The sequence below is a fragment of the Montipora foliosa genome, chromosome 13 (genome assembly GCF_036669935.1).
Source record: "Montipora foliosa isolate CH-2021 chromosome 13, ASM3666993v2, whole genome shotgun sequence".
NCBI lineage: Eukaryota > Metazoa > Cnidaria > Anthozoa > Scleractinia > Acroporidae > Montipora > Montipora foliosa.
This window is the reverse complement of record NC_090881.1, coordinates 29,804,373-29,811,872: the sequence shown is the minus strand read 5'-3', so window position 1 is coordinate 29,811,872 and position 7,500 is coordinate 29,804,373. Positions and strand designations below refer to the sequence as shown.

At 36.7% G+C, this 7,500-nt stretch overlaps 1 pseudogene; it reads left to right on the top strand.

Annotated features, from left to right (window-relative positions):
* The first annotated feature begins 3,010 nt into the window (after positions 1 to 3,010).
* The window catches only part of LOC137982172 (RYamide receptor-like), a 14,743-nt pseudogene continuing 10,253 nt past the window's right edge, over positions 3,011 to 7,500 (top strand).

The window sequence follows — 7,500 nt, the reverse complement described above, 5'->3', positions numbered from 1 at the left end:
TCGTTTAAGGGTCGTGGGTTTTTCCAAGTTCTCAATGGGTTCAATTTTTAATATTCCGAATAAGATTACGATATTAAACACCTTACATGTAAACACATTTTACTTTTGCTCAGTGGCCGAATGTAGCGTGCTTGTTACGGATTTTTTTGTTGCTTAGTTTGTTGATTCTAGATCCTTTGAAATTAAGCGGAATTCCGCGAAGATTACATCCGGCAAAATTACGGATCAGGATTTGATCCGGTTTAAATCTTCTTCACTGAATCAAATTGGTGAATAACTTGAAAATGATGATTGTTCTTTATCCAAGGAAAAATAATTGCTATGCATTTGTCCGACCAAAAGTGATTTGAACTTGGTATGGTAAATGTAACTACCAGTTGGTCCGAACACTCTCGAACGTGTATATATGGCGACACCCCGCCCCTCTTTCCTCTTGCCATAGGGCTACTGGGAAGTTGATACACACCCTGCTTCTCTGGAGGCCCGGAGTCCCTATCCAGTCTCGGAAACTCACGTTTCCGGAGGTCCTGTCAAGAGATTCGGGTATAGAGAGGGAAGATCTGGTGACTGCTATGGAGGATTGCATGCATTGTATGGCATGTGCCCGAACCCTATTAAAGGCCGCTACGTGATAATGAAATGTAACAGCTGATACTTTTCAGGACAACTTGCACTTTCTCTTTTGCACTTTATCCGGTTTCATCATGGTTGTATAAGTATAAAGCCCATTATGATTTCTCACTGGGGTGTTGAAACCGTAGAAATGTGCCGGTTGCAACATCGATTGAATCTCCGACGCTCACGGTCAAGGCCTAATTTACGTGTCTTGTGAATTGTCCGTAAAAATTTCATCTATAATATTGTGATAATTTTTTTTTTCATTTATTAGTGACACAGATAGATACAACGATATTCAGTAATTTTGCAGGATTTCTCTTGTTTTTCCTTTTCCATTCCTCAAAAACCAACATTTGACTTCATTTGCGTTGATTGTTAATTTCACTTTACATGCAGTGTCCCCAATTAGTGCTCCGGCGCTAAATCGACAAGACACTTGAATAAAATTCCTTTCCTTTCCTTTCTATGTTTGAGTTACCAACTAGTCATAAAGTGAGAAACGTTCTCAATACAAAAAAACAGCAACGTATGATAAGTTGATAGCCTGAGGCGAAGACCCAATATTCTATCTTAAAGACGGACGTGACATTTCTCTTGACGGTGGCTAAAATACAACTTAAATTTCAATTTTCTTTGCCTCGCACGGAAGTTATGAAGTAAAAAGAACGTTAAATTTTCAATTCATGAAGAGGTGGACTTTAAGGCTTCAAACCAGTCCTTTCAGGACCAAAAAAAAAAATGAAGAGAATTGACGGAAGTATCTGACTTAAGCCGCAATGGGATAAATACCAGCTGTCATCTAGAAACCGTATTTTTTAAAATCAACAAATATACGTATTTATGTCCCCATCTTTTGATATCACTAATTTCTTGGAAATACTTACTATTTTATTCTTTGAAGGTTGTGCCCTAGTGTATGATATTCGATTTTTTTCAAAAGACCGAAGAAAAAGAATTCCAGCCTGTCTTTCAGAAAATCATTAAAAGTTGCCGATAAGATGATGTCATCGCGGCGACATTCTACCTATATCCACGGTGAAAACATTGTGTACACAATTTAGCCGAAACCGTCAAATTGTATTGAAATTGGACAACGTTTAACAGGCAAGAAAACCCGATTGTCCACAAAACTAATTTAATTTATGCTAAATACAGTCACTGTCAAATGTCCTCCAAGTTATTTGCACATCAGATAAGGACTCACGGGGGAAATATCATTGGTTCAAGGACAGAAAATACGAGGATCTCTGTTCATTTGAAACCTGCCAACAAAGCTTTATGAGTATCATATCATTCATCAGATATGGCGTCAAATTATTCTATTTATTTGAAGTTCTGCCAGTATTATTTCCCTGGAGTAAATTTTCCCAGTATGATATCAGACTCTATTCTTCAACAGAAAAACCCATTCCTTCTCATCCACGTAGATTGAGATTAAATTCGTTTATATCCACACAAGTCATACGAAGTTTAATTGAACTTAGTAAGAATAATGCAATTTTTTAATCCCGCGTCATTTTTACTGCTCGGGTGTAATCCAGGTTTCGAAATGACAGTTGTGGCGTGGGTATTGACTCAGCCATTTTCTAATTTATTTTCTTGAATGAAGCTCAATTATTAATTCATATGAACTCACTTCTAACAGTTTGTCGTTTGTGTTAAAACGGTGTTGATTGCTGTATCATTTTCTCCGCATAGTTCGTTAAATCATGACCTCTTTTTCTTTTAATAAGCACTTTCTCACTTTGTCCTGCAACGAAAGTCGCATTTTCATTTATTATTCTGATAGCTTGCCGAATTTGAAGTTTTTATGCATTGTTCACTAGGACTCTTTCAGTTTATTGGCTAAGACCTTATCATCGTCAGAGCGTGCAAACAACGCTTATAACACAGTGGGTTCCACCTTTTCGCGCTCATATTAGGGTTAAAAAGAGTTAGATGTGCAAGGTCATTTCTTGTTCTCCAACACCAGATAAGGAGTGGACTCGAAAGTAAATAACTCGTAAGTATCTGTTCAGTATTTAGAAATCACCCTTTGAAAAGAACTGCTGATCAATTTAGTCGCAGTGCGACATATGCTATTATAAGACTTACCGTACTCATACCTCCATTTCATCATTTTCTGCGGTAAAGTTTGTCGTATCCTTTTATACTGCTGTGAAAAAGATATTTCAATGGAAAACAAAATAACACAAGAATATTCCAATTTTCCTCAAGGAAATAAATATTCACCAATGAAAGTACTGTTTCAGAGGGTAGCATTCATTTGAACAGATGGTCAAATTCAAGGCCATATTGCTCAAGCTCATTAAAAAGTAGATATCTGCCCTAACATTGCTGGTTTTGGCGAAACACGAAAAGAAAAGGCGATTGAACTGAATTTCATCCTTGCTTTCGTGATTATGTTATGTCATTTCAAGTGCAGTTGACGATTTGTTCAGACATTGGAATTCAGACGAGGTATAGTGACGACTTCTTTGCAGGAAGAACCTAGTATTTTCGCAGACCCATACTGAAATAATTCAGTTGACAAATATTCCAATTTTGTAAGAAAAAACTAAACACTCGTAGGACTCTATTTTTTCAACTCGCCTTAGCGCTGTTTTCACCAGCCTCGAAATTTGTTATGTACATTACAGAGATTCAAGTGAAGTCCTTTCCTTTCCGTGACTTGTTCAATCTTTATCAGTGGCGTTGGAGGACTCCAGTCTAATTTATTTTATGTAAACCCTCCCATAATATGAAAATACGTTTCTTCATCCACGGCAACACCAGATTTTAGTTTGATGGAAAAGTACAAAGTTAAGTACAATACGACGATATATGAATTCGAATCCTTTAAATCCTTACTTTTGAGGTAAACTGTTTTTTTTTTCTTGCGAGTAAATTCAGTCTTCCGTTGACCAAACGACGAAAAACGGGAAAATAATCAGGCTCATGTCGTCCGCATCACTGAAGTAATTTGACGATGACAATAACAAAAACAATAACTCATACATTGATAATTTAACTTTGAGACTTCCAACTCAGCTTTCTTTGTCCATTTCTTTCACCAACCTTAATGTCTTTTCCTGCAATTAAAATATACCATTTGTGTTTGATAAGCTGTTAATGTCACCGATTAGTGTGAGTGGAGGTTTCATGATGATTTTTGAAAAAATCCATCAAACAGCCGACAACCTAGTTTCTTGGCATTGCTGTAAGCTGTGTATTTTCAGAAAATGAGCTACTCATCGAATGAAACCCAGCCTAGAAAGTGCACTGGATTATGTTGTAAAGATCTCTTGGCTTAATTAAGAATATTGGTGTTCTCTATTTGCGTATGGATTCTACAGTTTGAAATCGTTGTTTCTTATTACACGACAAGTACTGAGAACACACGAATTCCTCACACAATACGTTGAAGGAGAAAATATGATTTTGTAAAAAAGGATTTGCAGGTGTGGATTTTAAGTGTGATCTCGGATAATGTTTGCTAGTTTTAATTATATCCTTTTCACGTGTTTACGTTATTCGGAGCAGTCTGTCGCGCTAAAGCTCTTGTAACGGAGACAAGAATGACCTTTTTCATCATTTTATGTATTCTGGTTTATTGGCAATGAATACCATTGTATTTGTTTTGCATAAAACTCGCTTATCGCGGGCCTATGTTTTCGAAAAATTTCCGCTCTCCCGGAAAGGTTATTTCCAGTGTCGTTTATTTAATGCAACCATCCTCTCAGCAGAGGGTTATAAGCGAAGACTCACAACATCAATTTTAATTCCAATATTCCTAGTGTTTTGTATGAAAAAGTGAATAATATTATAATAGATATTCAATTAAAATTCTAGCAGCGACTTTCAAAACCAAACACTGTTTTTGCCAGTTTTCACACAACCCTAACGTGACCATTTTTAGCGGCAATGTAAGGTAAATAGTTCTACGAAAAATTCGTGAATTTAAGAACTAAGCCGTAAACCACAACCACTTCTACCCATGTTCGGTAGTACGTTGTTTCAAACAATTAGCCTTGACGACTACGTCAAAATGGTTTTCTTCCTCTGTCCTATTGAGGAAATGGATCCCCGTTTATTTTTGTCAGATAAAGCTCAGAGCTTTGCGTTGACAATTTGTGAAGGGACTACGCCATATTATTCCGCTCTTATGTCGCAAGAAATTGCCGTAAAATTCTACAAAAGTTTCCATAACCAGTGGGATTTACAGATGCGCTCAATACAGAACAAGTGACGGCCACAACATCGGGCTCTACCTGCCTACTCTACTCAGTTTATATTGTCGATGGGTGTACAGTCGGTTCTCTTCAGTATACGTCTGTCACAAGTGTTGTGAAAACGATCCTAGGGTTTATAGACATCAGTTCTGAGAAGACCTAAAGTTTCACCATTTTGCAAATGAAGTTACAAAAACAGAACTCTCCCCGTGGTTATTAAGACTAGCAGTGTTGTTCCAGCTGGAACTCGAACCCTTGATTTTAGTTCGTGACTAACAGGAGTTGGATGCTCGACTAAACCGTTTAGTTCAAATGTTCGTGTTTTTATTTAGTTTTATTTGGTTAAATCCGACCCATGGACGTGGGTACTATAAGGCAGTAACTTATTCTACCTCTGTTTCCAGTCTGGTTTATCAAGCGTCCATTTGATTTTCGCATGTAAATGCTAAAAGTGTTTTAAAATTACTCGACTAAAAGGAAAAAATAGGAGAAAAGATAACTTTGAGTTGAATCACATTTATGTGGTATAATAGTCAACCATTAAAACGGAATGGCGGGCAATCTTTCCATTATTTTTCGTTTGGTTTGCCGACGGTATTATTACATGCGGAATCGAATTTCGATTGGTTCAAAGCTAAATTTTTTTTCTGCAGGCGGAATTATTCATTTTGCTGTAGCCTTGACCCTGAACAGCTAGGCAACAGGCGCAGAGAAAATCTCGAATCTGACGATATTGGTTTCATATTGCTTGTTATTTGCACAGTTTAAAACCCAGTACATCCACTTTTTTTTTTTATGCTACTGTCAAAAAACTTTAAAACCTTTACTCAATATTACGCCAGTTATAGTTTTAAAATACATTATAGCCCGGGTTGACTTTTAAGTCCTTTCCGTTTCAACTGTTCTGAAGGATCGAAGCTTAGAAGACCAAATTGCATTCGAGAGGAAAAGAGATGTTTTAATTAAGAGAAAGCGGAAGGACCATAAAGACGGCTAGAGTACTCAAAAAGAGAGGGGACTGTCACATCAACTAAACCATGACAAAGAAGAGACGAGCGGAAAGAGTTTTTTTTTTCAAATGTGTTGGTCAGTCTACGTTCTTTTCTCTTGCTTTTTTTATCTTTCCCACAGACAGAAAAAAGTCAATGATTTGTTCGACTCCCGTAGCAAAAGTACTGATGTTTACAGGCAAAGGATTGCGCAATACTGATTGATTAAAGTTGTCTTTGACACACGCAACTGCTTCCAACGATAGGTATCTTATTACAGCCGGCCCACTGATAAACTCATTTTATGAGGAGAATCAGCATCACAATACTCTTAAGCGCCTTAAAACTCTTATTGTTTTTACCCAATTAATTTTTTCCATGAGTGGAAATAGAACATTTGGGATTTCGAAAGACGGACAGCTCATCTCTTTTGCTGAAAAAAAATCGTCATCCACACCGAGATTATTCAATTGTATAATTTTCTTCATTTAGTTGGAGCACCCATCTGTAAAGCACTTATGTATAGTTACATAGTAAAGCTGGTATCCTTATTAAAGATCTACTTTACTATTATTGATTCTGAGGCTAGTAACAATCGCAGAATAACAGTTCAGATATTTTTATCTGACGAAATGCCAAAGAGGTAGTTCTCGTATACTCATTCCTTATTAAAACGTAATAACAATTTGGGAATGTTCCAAAGCAGACAAGGCTCAACCTACTGACCTCACATGACAATAAAATTTCGTTTATTTCAAAAGATTTACGTAGTATTCCTTTGAAAATATTATCATAAGCATTTCTAGAAATTTCTGAAAATGCATGGGTTTGGAGCCGAAAGGAAAGTAATATCGCTGTCGTTTTGTTTCGTGATCACACGCTAAGAGCAAAGCATTGACCGTTATTTTTGCCGGAGTGATGAGTTAATCACTGGGAGAAATCATGTATTTCCAGCTGAAATAAGAGACGTGTACTGTTTTGCTTGTGTGGTATAAGACGACACTCGTACAGATTACTTTTAAAACTACTTTTAAAACTACTTTTAAAAGCAGTTTCTTTAATAGGATCGTGGACATGTGGAATGCATTACCATTGAAAGTACGTCAGGCATCTAACATTTCTAATTTTAAGAAGGGTGCAAGAGACTTCTTGCTATCAAGATATGACTAAATCTTTAATTTTTTGTGTAATCCTAGTTTTAACAATAGTTCTTTATTTATTCATTTTCTTATTTAACATATATATATATATATATATATATATATAGGGAGTCTGTAAGTCGATTTTCTCGTGGAACAGTGCTCAATACGTTAAAGCAGAGCGGAATAAATATTTTAAGAGGAAAAAAGGACGCAACTACATTTCCCGACAAGCCTGTTTCGTGAATCGCTTCACTCTTCAGGGTGAAGAGTGAAGAGTGAAGAGTGAAGCGATTCACGAAACAGGCTTGTCGGGAAATGTAGTTGCGTCCTTTTTTCCTCTTATAGCTTGAATATCTGTAATGGTTGACCAAACGATAAACTCCCAACAGAAGGATCCAAAAGGATGCACGTTGTCTCCTCAGTTAGTATTTAAAGTTGCATATAAACTGGAGAGGAAGACAAAACTTCTCGAAGGTCCAGGGAATTTAATAAAAACGTTTCGGCCCTTCGGCCTTCGGCCTTCGTCAGTTAAAATTTTTT